Genomic DNA, 13701 nt, shown 5'->3' with positions numbered 1-13701 from the left:
AATAGGACATGCTGGAGAGGCATATTACCATCACAGAGACTCCACTCACTCAGGAATGTGATCACAGTCCCACATATGCACAGACCCACGCTGACCACCTACAGGTGACATCTTTACAGGTGGATGGGTGATCGTATGTTTAGCCCTGGGATTTGTTATGGGTCCTTGCTAGACAGAGGCAGAATGAAATGAACATATGTGAGATATCTTGTGTGACCTACTATTAACAGGTACAGTCTACTGATCTAGCGGGGTTGCAAAATACAAACACACTGTGGCTAGGCTTCTACATACCCTAGGGCAGATAGCCTAGTGTCAACCTCTGAACCTATGCTAATGTTCGGGATGCACATTGTTCAGTGATGGTACTGATTGCATGTTTTGTTTCTTCTTTGCTTTACCACTTCCTATGAACAACCAAGGTTTCTGCATAACATATTTGATTGTGACAGGATTTCACTATATTATATTGTGTCTGTTGTCATATCACTGTGTGCACATGGCGGATTGGTGAATAGTGCGAGGCTCCTGGGTTGACACATGCAACTGAGGGATATGTGTGGCCCACTGCTGTACTCAAACTTGCCCTAAGTGTGTGTGCATGCCCAGTTCAGACTTTCAGTGTTTTGTTGCCTGACATTTGTCTCATATTTTCAAGTGTGTGAGCATGCCCAGTGTGACCTTGCAGTATGTTGCTGTCTGAGGTCCACTACATTTGTTGATGTGTGTGAACATTACCAGTATTACCATTTATACTATATGTGTGTTGAATATCAGGTTCTATTATTACTGCAGGTGTCACCTTTGTGTCTTAGCTGGAAAAGGGATTATGCTATGCCTGCAAGGTTTCCATGAGATACTTAGCATTGACTTATCAACATTTTTTCATACAAGCTGACCGTTGACATACTGTCATGGTTTAATGGTGCTGTACTATGACTATAGTGTATTGTGTCCTGGGTTCGAAAACTGTCACTGCTTCATATTTTCATACATGCCAGAAAAGACTGCTTCAAAAAAAGTGAAGCGAATATGAACATGTTAACCTGCTTTTGATGAACTATACCCACATTTGACCAGACTTGCACAACATTGCTCAATGTTGCCCAACATTGCTGGACAGTGCACAATATTGCTGAACATTGCCTGTAGTTGTGCTACTTAGTGTGTGCAATTTTGTTTACATATACTAAATAGTGGTGAGAGCTATTTAGCACTGCTTTATATTGCTTAACACATAGCAATCATGCCTCAGGTGGTGCTGCAGGGCTGCCTATGTCAGATGCATATTTTACACTCCCTATACATGTTTGTTAACAGGTAGTGTCAAGTTAGACATCGCTTTTACTATATGTGCGAGTCGGAGAGAGGTATCATTTCCAGGGTTCCTACTGAGCCAGTGTATATGCTATGCGTTGCCTCTTTGCCAAGGCCAAAGCATACTGGGCATGCCTCCTTCTCCGTACTGGGGCAGGCTCAGGTTGTTCCTCCTCCGAGTCACGCTCTGCCTGTGATGGCCTTGGCAATGGCGGGGGGCTGTTGTGCCCAGCCCTATGCTGCTCCTGCTGCAGCTGTTTTCGCAGGATCATATTGTGTAGCATAGCACATACCATGACTATTTGGGTACATGTAGTTGGTGAGTACTGCAAGGCTCCACCAGATGTGTCCAGGCACCGGAACCGTGACTTGAGCAGCCCAAACACACGCTCGATTACATTTCATGTTTGTGCGTGTGCCTCATTATGGTGTTCCTGTTCAGGTGTGTGTGCATTTCTGATGGGTGTCATCAGCCATGGCTCGAGTGCATATCCAGCATCCCCCACTAGGTGACCATGAGGGATGTCCCCATTGGCAAATGTTTGATACAGCTGTGTCAGATGCCAGATATGGGAGTCATGGTAGCTTCCAGGGCAGCCAGAACACACATTAATTTTTATGCCCTGGGCATCACACATGACCTGGCAGTTGATGGAGGGGTAACCCTTGCAGTTATAGTAGACCCTACCCCGCTCACTGGCTGGTGCTTTGATGCAAATGTAAGTGCAGTCTATTGCACCCACTACCTCAGGGAATTCTGCTATTTGCTGGAAGAGACGCATATTGCTGGCCAATACCTCACGGGAATTGGGGAAATATACATGATCACTGACATGTGCTACCATGGCATTTTGGAACTGGTGCAGTACCCTAGATGCTGATGCCTGTGAAATTCCCATCATATCACCAGTTGGTCTCTGAGAGGTACCTGTTGCTAATATTCTTAGGCCAACACATACCTTGGTTTCCACTGGGATGGGTTCCCCTCTGCTGGTTCTGTGTGTGAGGCGTGGCCTGCACAGCTCAACAATTTGCGGCATGAGGTCTCTGTCCACTGTATAGCGCTCCACTATCTCCAGCTCATGTAGCCCTTGGTAGGTTACCCTAGGCCTGTACACTCTTCTCTGTCTCCTCACTGTGGGTTGCTCAGCAGCATTTGCATTGTCACCACCCTCTGCATGTTGCATATGTCACCTTATAACAGCAATGGCATCCCCTAACATTTATTTGTCTCAGTAAAGCTTTTTCAGTTTTCACATCTATTAGCTTACTGCAGTGTTGCAGTGTGTCTGAGAAAAACATACTGGAATGTTTTTTGCTGAGTTTTAAGTGCTGGGCTGGGCTAGTGTACTGCCTGTGTAATTGCCTGATTCTGATTGTTTTCACCTGCTAGCTCTGCTAGTACTCCCTGGTTAACTCCTGGTTAACTTCCTACTATTTGTTGTGCTTCCTTTTCCCTTTCTGTTTCCTCAGGGGGCAGCGCCATGCAAACAAGTGCAAACACGCGCACACCAGCTCACACACGCACACATGCTTACACGGACTAAAACTTGCTTATTCTTGTTAAAACGCACACACACCAGCGCAAATGCACTTACAACTGTTTACACAGCCTTACATATGCTTACTCAAGCCTACACGCATGCACACACGCTTACATGCGTGCACCCTGTCTTACTTGGGTTTACTGGTGTGCACACGCGTGCATGCACGCTCAGCAAGAAACTTTGGTGTTATCCACGGCATACACCTTTGATTTCTTGACTTTACCTGGCCTACCTGTTGACACACCTCTTTCACTATTATATAAATGTAAGCTGACACATGTCACTCTGCTCCAATGAGCTTCACTCCTTTCATACATACCCCCCTCATGATGTCACCTATCTTTTACTCTGTTATTCCCCTTATCCTACTCCTACACTCCACTGACTGTGCTCATTTGCTATTTAAACTTGCGATTCACTATCATAACTCTCATTTGCATAGGATTGTCTACTAATGCTTAGTTACATCTCTTAGACTGAGCTTCCCCCCTTAGCAACCTCTACTCGGTGGCCATGTTGTCTTCAGCCTGCCATTCCCTTGCATTGTAAATTCATTTTAGCTATAAAATCCACATTTGTGGATCTTAATTATTAATTTTCTGCTTTTTAGGGTGCACTGCGTTTGCGCTGCGCTGCGCTACGGTTAAACCCCAGAGATTGGGATAAAAAAAAGTAATTTTATTTTTAATTTGCATCACTTCCCGTTGCCAATGACCGTATTTTTGGCCATTGGCATGCTTCCTCCTGTGAATTCATGCTTTTTTCCAGCTGAAACGGCTCCATTTTGCAATTTGCAGAACCGTACTCAGTTATCAACTGAGTACATTTCTGCAAATAACACTACTCCTACTTGGACAGGTTCAGGTTTCCTGGATCGCAAATTTACCTCATTTGCATGGATTTCACCTGCTATTGAGGTAATTTGCATATCCAAGCCCTGTCCGTGTAGGACTAGTTTGGAGAGCTCAGTTGCACGCCCCTACCGGCTGTTTCTGGATCGCTCGGCGGACATGTTGGCTGCATGGAGTCTTACTCTACTCTAAGACTCCATGCAAGCCTTTGTGAATCTGGCCCTGTATCTTTGAATGTCTGCATATTGCTCATAAATATTAATGAAAACAGCATTGATTATCTACTTAAACTCAGGTTTAGTACATTTTAGAAACTTTTCACAAATATATATAACTTATAAATTAATTACCTTTAATCTTTTTATCTAAATTATATTATTATAAACTAATTAATTAATTATTAATTAATCTACACAGGGACAGTTTACACCCAATGCACATCAAGAGAGGGGTGGTAAAAGGACAACTCATTCATTTAAGTAGGTCAATGACCGACCAAAGGATTTTCATGGAAGAGCTCTCTAAGTTAAGCCAGGTTGGCTAACCAGTGTGGAAAATGCGATTTGAGGTCTTAGATATAATGAGGTTTGTTTGATCTTGTCAAAACATTCTAAGTCAATGTTCAGTGTCAAGACAGAAGCCCCTTTAGATTATAAGGCGACTACTACATACCAGATGGCTTTCCCCATTCCACTTTTCAATGAGATGTGGCTTATTAGGGACTGCATAGCCAACAACTGGAAAGTAATATTGGGAAAGACCACTTTAGCAAAGATTTTGGGTCAGAAGCTATGTTTTTGTTACAAAAGACCATTTAATTTAAAAAATATGCTTAGAGAGGTAACAGCAATAATATATTAGCGAGCAGTCCATTTTTGGCACTTACTGTTGTGGGCATTGCAAGCAGTGTAGATACATCAGCAACAGTTCTTCTGCAGATTTTAAATGCTGCAACATAGTCATGTGGTCTTGTAGCAGGTACAACTATGATTCTAAATATGTGGTCTATGAGGCATGCTGTGACTACTGTGACAAGTTTTACACAGGGGAGACTATTAGACACTTAAACAGGAGCATATATGAACACATTTTAGCTGTTTGGAAAAAAGGACCACAATAATGTATTGGCAAAACATGCATTAGACTGTAAATATATCAGAAAGTTTTGTCTTACAAACAGCGATTTTGTTTCAGATGTAATTTTCAATGATGACTATAAGATTAACTTAAGAGTGTAAAGAGGCCATTTAATAGATTACGCTCAGTACTGATAGTACACCATGGCATAATGAAACCATCAACATCAAATGTTTTTTTATTGGCACAAAAACTATAATTATTATCACCATCAGTATGTTTTCAAAATATATTTTTTTTGTTACATTTGGTAATTTTTGATTAAAACAATGAGTTTAGTAGTTGGTGGAATCATTTTTCTTTAAGATCCAATGAAAAGATTTTTTATCAATGAAATTTTCAGTCAATGAATGACGTAAACTTTCAGTGAAATCCTATTGGTTGTTTTATGCATGTGATTTATTATGTGTGTTTTAAAAGAGTTTTTGTTTCTATTCAGTGTTTTATTGTTTTCTGAAGAAGTTCTCTACATTAAAAGAACAAAAGCACTAATTTGTGTCTGGAGCCTTACCTTGGTTTGTTTCTTATCAAATTACTGTTTTCAACCTTTAGTGGTCACTGTTTTAAGGTTCAGCATTTTTGGCTGTTCAGTATTATAAATGTGTCCCCCATTCACATACTGACAGGTTCTAAGCATATTTTCTAGACTTGATCAATTACATATAAGGAATAGGTCAGGATGGAGATGAATGTCTTTTTAACCAAGAATGTCTCAACCTCATTGGGGAGTTTGATTTGAGGGGATCTAAAGCCTATATCAGGGTTTGAATTTTGCATGCTGTTTCAACTGCATATTTTAAATAAACTGTGGGGTTACCCAGTCTTGAAATTATAAGTTTTTTTTGGCTAAGAACTTAAATTGATTTATTATTTATTTATTCAACTGAGAGATAAATTGACTGATTGATTGATTGATTGATTGATTGATTGATTGATTGATTAGCTGACTGATGTATACTGACGTTTGAATGGTCTTATAGGTGTGAATTTGAAAACTGTAATTGCTCTGCCTGGCTGTTCATATGTAGAATTTGTTGACATGCAGTGCCATGCTGACTTTTTATGCCTATAGTCAGATGATGTCTCGAGACAGATATGATTTAGGAGAGAAGTTATAATTATATGCTCTCTTTTCAGAATCTTGGTGAATTAAGGGAAAGGAGAAATCAGTATCAGGTTTTTTTTTTTTTGGTCATGAGAATTATTTTCTTTGTATGGGGAGTAGTAGGTTTAGAAAGTAATACAATTTGGTGTTGATGTAACAATCAGTATTAGCAGTTTCAGCTAACGTAGTAAGGACCTACTATGTTTTGGAAAAGATAAAGGGTAGGATTCACGAATCCTCTGTGTACGACTTAATAAGTCTACAGTCTTACACGGAGGCTGCAGTTGAACAGTATGACATCAGCGATCCATGAATATTCATGAGGGCACACTGACTCATCAGTAACTCTTACACAGACTGAGTATGAAAGCAGGGGCGTGTCCAACTGCTGAGCAGTCTAAATGTTCACGCCCCTGCAAGTTGTTACAAAGCACAATGTCAGCACACAAGAGCAAGGTCGCTCAAATGTACTTGCACCCAACAGCACACTCCCTGACACTGGAAACCCCAATCAAAGTTATAAAACGTAAAATACTAATTTTCTTTTTTAATCCACGATATAGCTGCCCGCATACCTCTCAACCTCTTAGAATAAGAAATCTGAACAAAGCCATTAAAAAACTGGTACAAATAGGGACATGTTTTAAATATTGCTCTTAAAAATTAGAAAGTTGATAGAATAACAGGTTTTGCATTAGTATGCATGTTCTGTATGATATGAAGTGTAAAACTCAAATGTCTGTCATTATTTTCTAACTTCAATCTTTAATAATTTTCCAGAAAGACACAATTTTATGAAAAATGGACCAAAAATATAAGGCAAAAATTTGGATATTCTGCGAAAATCTGTACAGTTGAGAGGTATGCCCGTATTTGCGCGTGTGTGTGCGGGTGTGCCCATTGCCTAACCACAGTTAGCAATTGTGACAGTGAATAGCATATAAGAACTAATTATTCAAATTCTGCTAAGTAGCAATAGTGTAATGGTAGAGCATTAGCCCAAAGAGTAGGCAATCATGGTTTGAGTCCCACCACTACCCTTCTTATTTATTTTTTTTATGTTCCAAATCAGTATATGAAATAATACCTGACATATATGATTAAAATATTATAAAAAGCAGTGAAATGGCCAATTTATTATTGAAGAAAATATATATTTTAAAGGCTTCAGATTTAAGCAGTGCTTTACCCAGCTAAATAGGGTTGCCCAAAGTTTAGCAGTGCTTTATCCAGTGCAATGTGTTTGTGCGAACGTGTGCACCACGCCAACCAGGGCACTGTAGGGACACATATCCTACACAAGGGTATCATACAGACAGATGCCTGTCATCTGATACATGCTGTATAGCAGTAAGCCGACTATGGCATAGTCATCCACATGTACTATACTTACTATCCCGTCAGTACCACATAGGTGGCAGCCCTCAACATGTATGTTGGGTACCAATGTGTACATACAGCCTCATGTTATGTCATGTGTCCCTTGGTATCCACATATCCATAGGTATTGTGGAGTCCCAAGGTGTGTCACATGAGACATTAGAGGCCTGGATGCATATCCACAAGGCAGTTGTACACCTATAAAGACTGTCTATTATTGTCAGCCGTTGTTGTGTATGAACATGTCTGACATATACCCCAGGCATATACCCTCACTCACACTACTGTTAAGTAACTATCATGGGTGTGTGTGGCACAGATGACCCTGGCCACGGATCACGACAGTGGATGGCCCTGTCACATACATACATATGTGACCTATGGTCTGAGAAATGGCGGCACAACCTGTCAATGGTAACAAATGTATTTATGTAGTATGCAGGCTTCACACCTATGTACTGATTAAGGGAACATGTGCACATATATATTTGCCATGCAGATACCTGATGTGTGCAATGCACTTACTGTTGTAATCATAATATGTCATAACATAGTAAAAGCAAAACCCACACCACATTGTCCAAGAGTGACATGCACAGAGTCAGCACTTACAGGATTCAAATCCATACCTAAGTACATTATGACACTAGAGAAGAGATGCATTAGCCCAGCATGCTATTTGCTTTACTTGGCGGTTTTCCTTCTCCGTCTGTATTTCTAGGGTGGTGACATCATCAGTCTTTCCAAAGTGGAATATACATCTTTAGTGTGTTTTCCCAGTCTTCAAAAAGGCCACTCCTTTCAAACAGGATTGCACACCCACACTTAGCATGTACAGGATTCAAACCCCTACCTAAGTACATTATGACATGAGAGAGATGCATTAACACAGCACGCCATTTGCTTTACGGCAGGGGTGTCCAACCTTTTCAGTTGCAAGGGCCGCATTGAGTCAACAGAATTGGTCTGGGGGCTGCATGTAAAATATACAAGTGAGGACCAAAAAAAAAAAAAGAGATCTCACGCTGAAGAGCAAAAAAAAAGGTCTTTAATACAGAAAGTGTCTCCATATTTTGTGGTTTTTGACAATGGGGGCAAAGATAAGCAAAGAAAATATCTTACAAAATAAATACATTACTCACCACTGACATTCACCAAGTAATTACAAAGGTAGTAATTAATCCCAAAACTTGAATATTGCCTTCCCTTAACAGTCTTCTGTTCAGCCCTAAACATGATATGTAGAATGATGTTGTGACGTCTTAGAAACCCTGAATTTCAACTGCATTCCACTTTGATATATAAATTATTATATTTAAACTTATGTCCACAATATGGAAAAAAGAAACTCTGAATCAACTTATAACCATCCCTTGAAGTGAAAATGAGGCTGTGTCACTTTCCCAGCCCTGATCTATTTTATCTGCTAATAAAAATGTCTCCTTTTATAACTCCATCCATGCTGAAATTACAATAATCCTGCTTAAAAGCTTTAGAAATGCTCTCCTTTCGCAATTAGCGGGTATTCCATACTATATAACTGCTTCAGTGACAGTAGCTAAGGCTAAGCAGTGCCCAGGTAGATGAAAAGAAATGCACTGTTGGCAAAAAATAGTTGAGCATTTTTGTGCTGAATAAACATTATTTGAAGCTATTAACATCTCTGATTTTTTACCTCTGTATATAGACAAAGGGCCAGATTCAGGAAGGCTTACACAGAGTTCAAGAGTAGTGTAAGCCTCCGTGTAAGCCTCCTGATTCAGGAACAGCCCAAATCTCTGTGTAAGAGACAGCTAACATGTCTCTTACACGGACTGGGCGTGGAAATGCTCAATACCTCATTTGCAGCTCCAAGATATGCAAATGAGGTATTTGAGCGATCCACGGCAAAACCAGTCCGTGTAACGGACGTGTTGCAGAAATGTACTCAGCTGACAACTGAGTACATTTCTGCAATTAAAACGGAGCTATGTCAGCTCCAAATAAAGGGTGCATATGTTTCATTAAGCATGCCAATGGCCAAATATGTGGCCATTGGCATGAAAAAGTGTTGCAAAAATAAGTTATATAACTTTTTTTTTTCCACGGGATTTTTGTGTTTAACTGCAGCGCACACCCGCGCAAACGGGGTGCGCTACCTAAAACTGAAAACCGAAGCTTATAAGCCCACAATTGTGGGATATATGTATTACATTGAATGTCAATGGAGGGACTTGCAGACCAAAAACAATATGGCCTCCGTTCAGTGGTTGTCAAGGGGGGGAAGCTCCGTGTAAGACATGTAACTAAGCATTACTAGGCAATCCTATGTAAATGAGGGTTACAATACTGAATCACACTGCCACATAGGTAATGAGCACTTTCTGAGTAGTGTAAGAGTTAGAGAAGGGGGAGGAACAGAGTAAGAGGTAGGTGACATCACGGGGGGAAGGATAGTAATAAATGTACCAGATTGGAGGGCAATGTAAGGTAACAGATGACAGACAGACATCAGGGAGGGAGGTGTGTCCCAACAGAACACTAGGAAAGTCAAGAAATTGAGGGTGTACGCTATCCCTACACTCAAAGTTTCTTGATATACGTGGTATCTTGGCGTGCTGCGTGTAAGGCAGGTTCAACATGTGGGAGCGTGTTGCAAACTGTTTACAACGGTTTGCGCGGGCGTGCACATGTGTAAGGCAGTGTGCGCACGTTTTAGCATGAATCAGCCTAGCTAACACCGTGTAAGGATGTGTGCGCGCGTGTAACACCGTGTAAGGATGTGTGCGCGTTTAAGTGACTGTGAGCGTGTTTATGCTGGTGTGCACATTGCTCCCCCTCAGGAAACAGAGGAAACAGGAAACAACTAAAATCCAGGTAAACTGCCAGAGTATACTACTGGAGTTAATTGGTGGAAACAATTAGAAGCAGGCAATTACACAGGCAGACTAGAAGCCCAACCCAGCACTTAAAACACTGCAAGGAGCAGTGCAGGCTGTTTCTCACAACAGATACTGTCAGAAACTAAGCTATCAGAATTGAAAACTGAAAAAAGCTGAACTCAGAGCAGAAATGCTAGGGGCTGCCATAGCTATTATAGTCAGGCATAGGCGAATTGCTGAGGGTGGTGACAATGCAGATGCTGACAGACAACCCAGAGTGAGGAGAAGGAGAAGAGTATACAGGCCCAGGGTCACCTACCATGGGTTACATGAGCTGGAGATAGTAGAGCTATAGAGTGGACAGAGAGCTCCTGCAGCAGATTGTTGAGCTGTGCAGGCCACGCCTCACACACAGAACCAACAGAGGGGAACCCATCCCAGTGGAAACCAAGGTATGTGTTGGCCTAAGAATACTAGCAACAGGTACCTTTCAGAGACCAACTGGCGATATGATGGGGATATCACAGGCATCAGCCTCCAGGGTACTGCACCAGTTCCTGGATGCCATGTCACCACATATCAGTGATCATATATATGTCCCTAATGACCGTGAGGTTGTGGCCAGCAATATGCGTCTCTTCCAGCAAATAGCGGGATACCCTGAGGTGCTGGGTGCAATAGACTGCACGCACATACGCATCAAAGCACCAGCCTGTGAGCGGTGTAGAGCCTACATTAACCGCAAGGGATACCCCTCCATCAACTGCCAGGTCGTGTGTGATGCCCAGGACATAATAATGAATGTGTGTGCTGGCTGCCCTGGGAGCTACCACGATTCCCACATCTGGCATCTGACGCAGCTGTACCAATCATTTGCCAATGGGGACTTCCCACACGGACACCTAGTGGGGGATGCAGGTTATGCACTTGAGCCGTGGCTGATGACACCCATCAGAAATGCACACACACCTGAACAGGAACGCCATAATGAGGCACACGCACAAACACGTAATATCATAGAGCGTGTGTTTGGGCTGCTCAAGTCACGGTTCCGGTGTCTGGACACATCTGGTGGAGCTTTGCAGTACACACCAACTACATGTACCCAAATGATCATGATATGTGCTATGCTACATAATATGATCCTGCGGAAACAGCTGCAGCAGGACCAGCACAGGGCTGGGCCAAACATCCCCACCATTGCCAAGGCCACCACAGGCAGGGGTGACTCGGAGGAGGAACAACCTGACCTTGTCCCAGTAGGCAGAAGGAGGCGTGCCCAGTATGCCCTGGCCTTGGCAAAGAGGCAACGATAGCACATACGCTTGGTCAGTAGGAACACTGGGACTGATACCCGCCTGACTCACTCATACAGTAACAGGGATGCCTAACATGACACAACCTGCTTCCAAACGTACAGGAGTGTAGTATGTGTATCCGACAGAGGTGGCCCTGCAGCACCACCTGAGGCATGAATGCCATGTGTTAAGTAATGTAATATCATGTACAATATGCACACCTGAGGACCCCAACTAACATCCATATCCACGCATATGACCCTGTGGAAACAGCTGCACGTCATACAGTGATGTACATGTGCAAAAACATGGAACAAGATACAAAATGAGGGTGACTAGCAATAAATAGCATGGATAACCACACACCCATGTTTGTACCACAACAAGAAGCAACATGGAATAGCCATGGTCAAAACCAATGGCTAAAACCGACTACTACTATATAGCCTGCTGCAGACCACTGTCCTAATAGCAGGAACTGCCCCAGGCCTATGTCCATAGGTTCATAGGTTCATACTAGGCTATCTGCCCTAGGGCATTAATAAGCCTAGCCCAGAGTTTTGTGGCTTCTGCCACCCCTGCAAGTTGATGGATAATATGCCCATTATTTTGCTGTGCCTCTGTCAAGCAGTGATACTGAGGTTATCCCTGGGGTATACCTGCAATCTCCCATCCATTGGTCAAGATCTCACTTGAACAAAGCCAGTGAGGTGCTCAGCCTCACATGTACCAGGATGTTGTTCCACAGCATATGGACTCTCTGGGTGATGAATCTGTCCCTCCAGCACATCCTATTAATATCTGTGTTGAGGTTTAGGTCTCCTGCCCTTGTGGTTCTGATGGATGTAGAGGTCTTGAGGTGAAGCATGTTCATTAATTCTGGGTTGGACATAGCCTTGTATGTCAGGCACAGGTCACCTCTGAGCAGACAGTAAGCGACTGAATACAGCTGGAATTCCTTCAGTCGGGCAGCATAAGAAATATGTTTGAGACCCTTTCACCTCCTGTCGAGGAATTTGTGGGCCCATCCAATCTGAATGGGGCATTGTATGCAATCATTGGTCTGATGAGTGATGAGTACAGGGGAACAATGACCTCCCTTGATCTAGATGTGAATCACTGCATGATGAGGTGCCAATGTAGAAGGCCTTCCAAACTACCCTGGCAATGTGAGTGTCAAACAAAAGGTCACTGTCAACCTATGTGCCCAGGTCCCTGATAACCTACGTTGTGCTTAGAGGATTGCCACCTAGATGGGAAGTAGTGGTAACCTTGTTCTTCCTGAAGGGTATGGCTATGCATTGTTTAGTGTTTAATGTAAGGCCATGGCTGTGGCACCAGTTATCCATGTCTATGAGACCCTTCTGAAGGATGTCTGTGTCAGATGGGTTTCCAACTATGCTTCCCAGTTTGCAGTCATCTTCAAACTTTGTCAGCCATAATCCTCCTGTGTTTGCTCGTACTTCTGAAAAGTAGATACTGAACAAATGTGGGCCCAAAACTGAGCCCTGTGGGACACCACTTGTGACAGCTCTGGAGTGTGAACTGGCACCAGCAACTTTGACCCTGTGTGTTCCGTCACTTAGGCAGTTTGCAACCCATGCTGTGATGTATGGGTTCACAATTAAGCTGGTGATGTTTTCAATGATACCTGAGTGGGGTATTGTGTCGAAAGCCTTTGCCAGGTCAAGGTAGGCTGTGTGGACTGCCTTGCCCACGTCAATGGCCTGGGTGAGTGTTTTGAAAAAGTCAACCAAGTTTAAAAGGCATGATCTGCCCTTGACAAAGCCAAACTGGATTGGATCCAATGTCTGCAAGTCCCCTATGTCTTCATTTAGAATTCCCATTATGATCCTCTCCATAGCTTAGCAGAACAGGCTTGTCAAGCTGATGGGATGGTAGTTTCTGGGGTTGGTGGAGGCACCTCCTTTGTGAAGTGGGTCCACCATTGCTGTATGCCACTCCTTGGGAACATATCCTGAGATGAGGCTAAGATTAAACAGCTGCCCTAACTGCGGGTGTAATTACTCATTGAGTTCATGGAGCACACAACTGGGGACACCATCTGGTCTCATGGATAAAGTGTTTTCTGCCTTGGATTGAGCAGTTCCCACCCCAGCAGTGGAGATGTTTGGGGCTACAATCCTCTGGTACATACCCCAGTTGGGGGAGGGGAGAAATCTGCACTGAACCTGTCAGCCAGTA

Source organism: Protopterus annectens, chromosome 2.part1 (genome assembly GCF_019279795.1).
Source record: "Protopterus annectens isolate FY-2018-M chromosome 2.part1, PAN1.0, whole genome shotgun sequence".
In the NCBI taxonomy this organism is placed as follows: Eukaryota; Metazoa; Chordata; order Ceratodontiformes; family Protopteridae; genus Protopterus; species Protopterus annectens.
Note: the sequence above shows the minus strand (reverse complement) of the source record.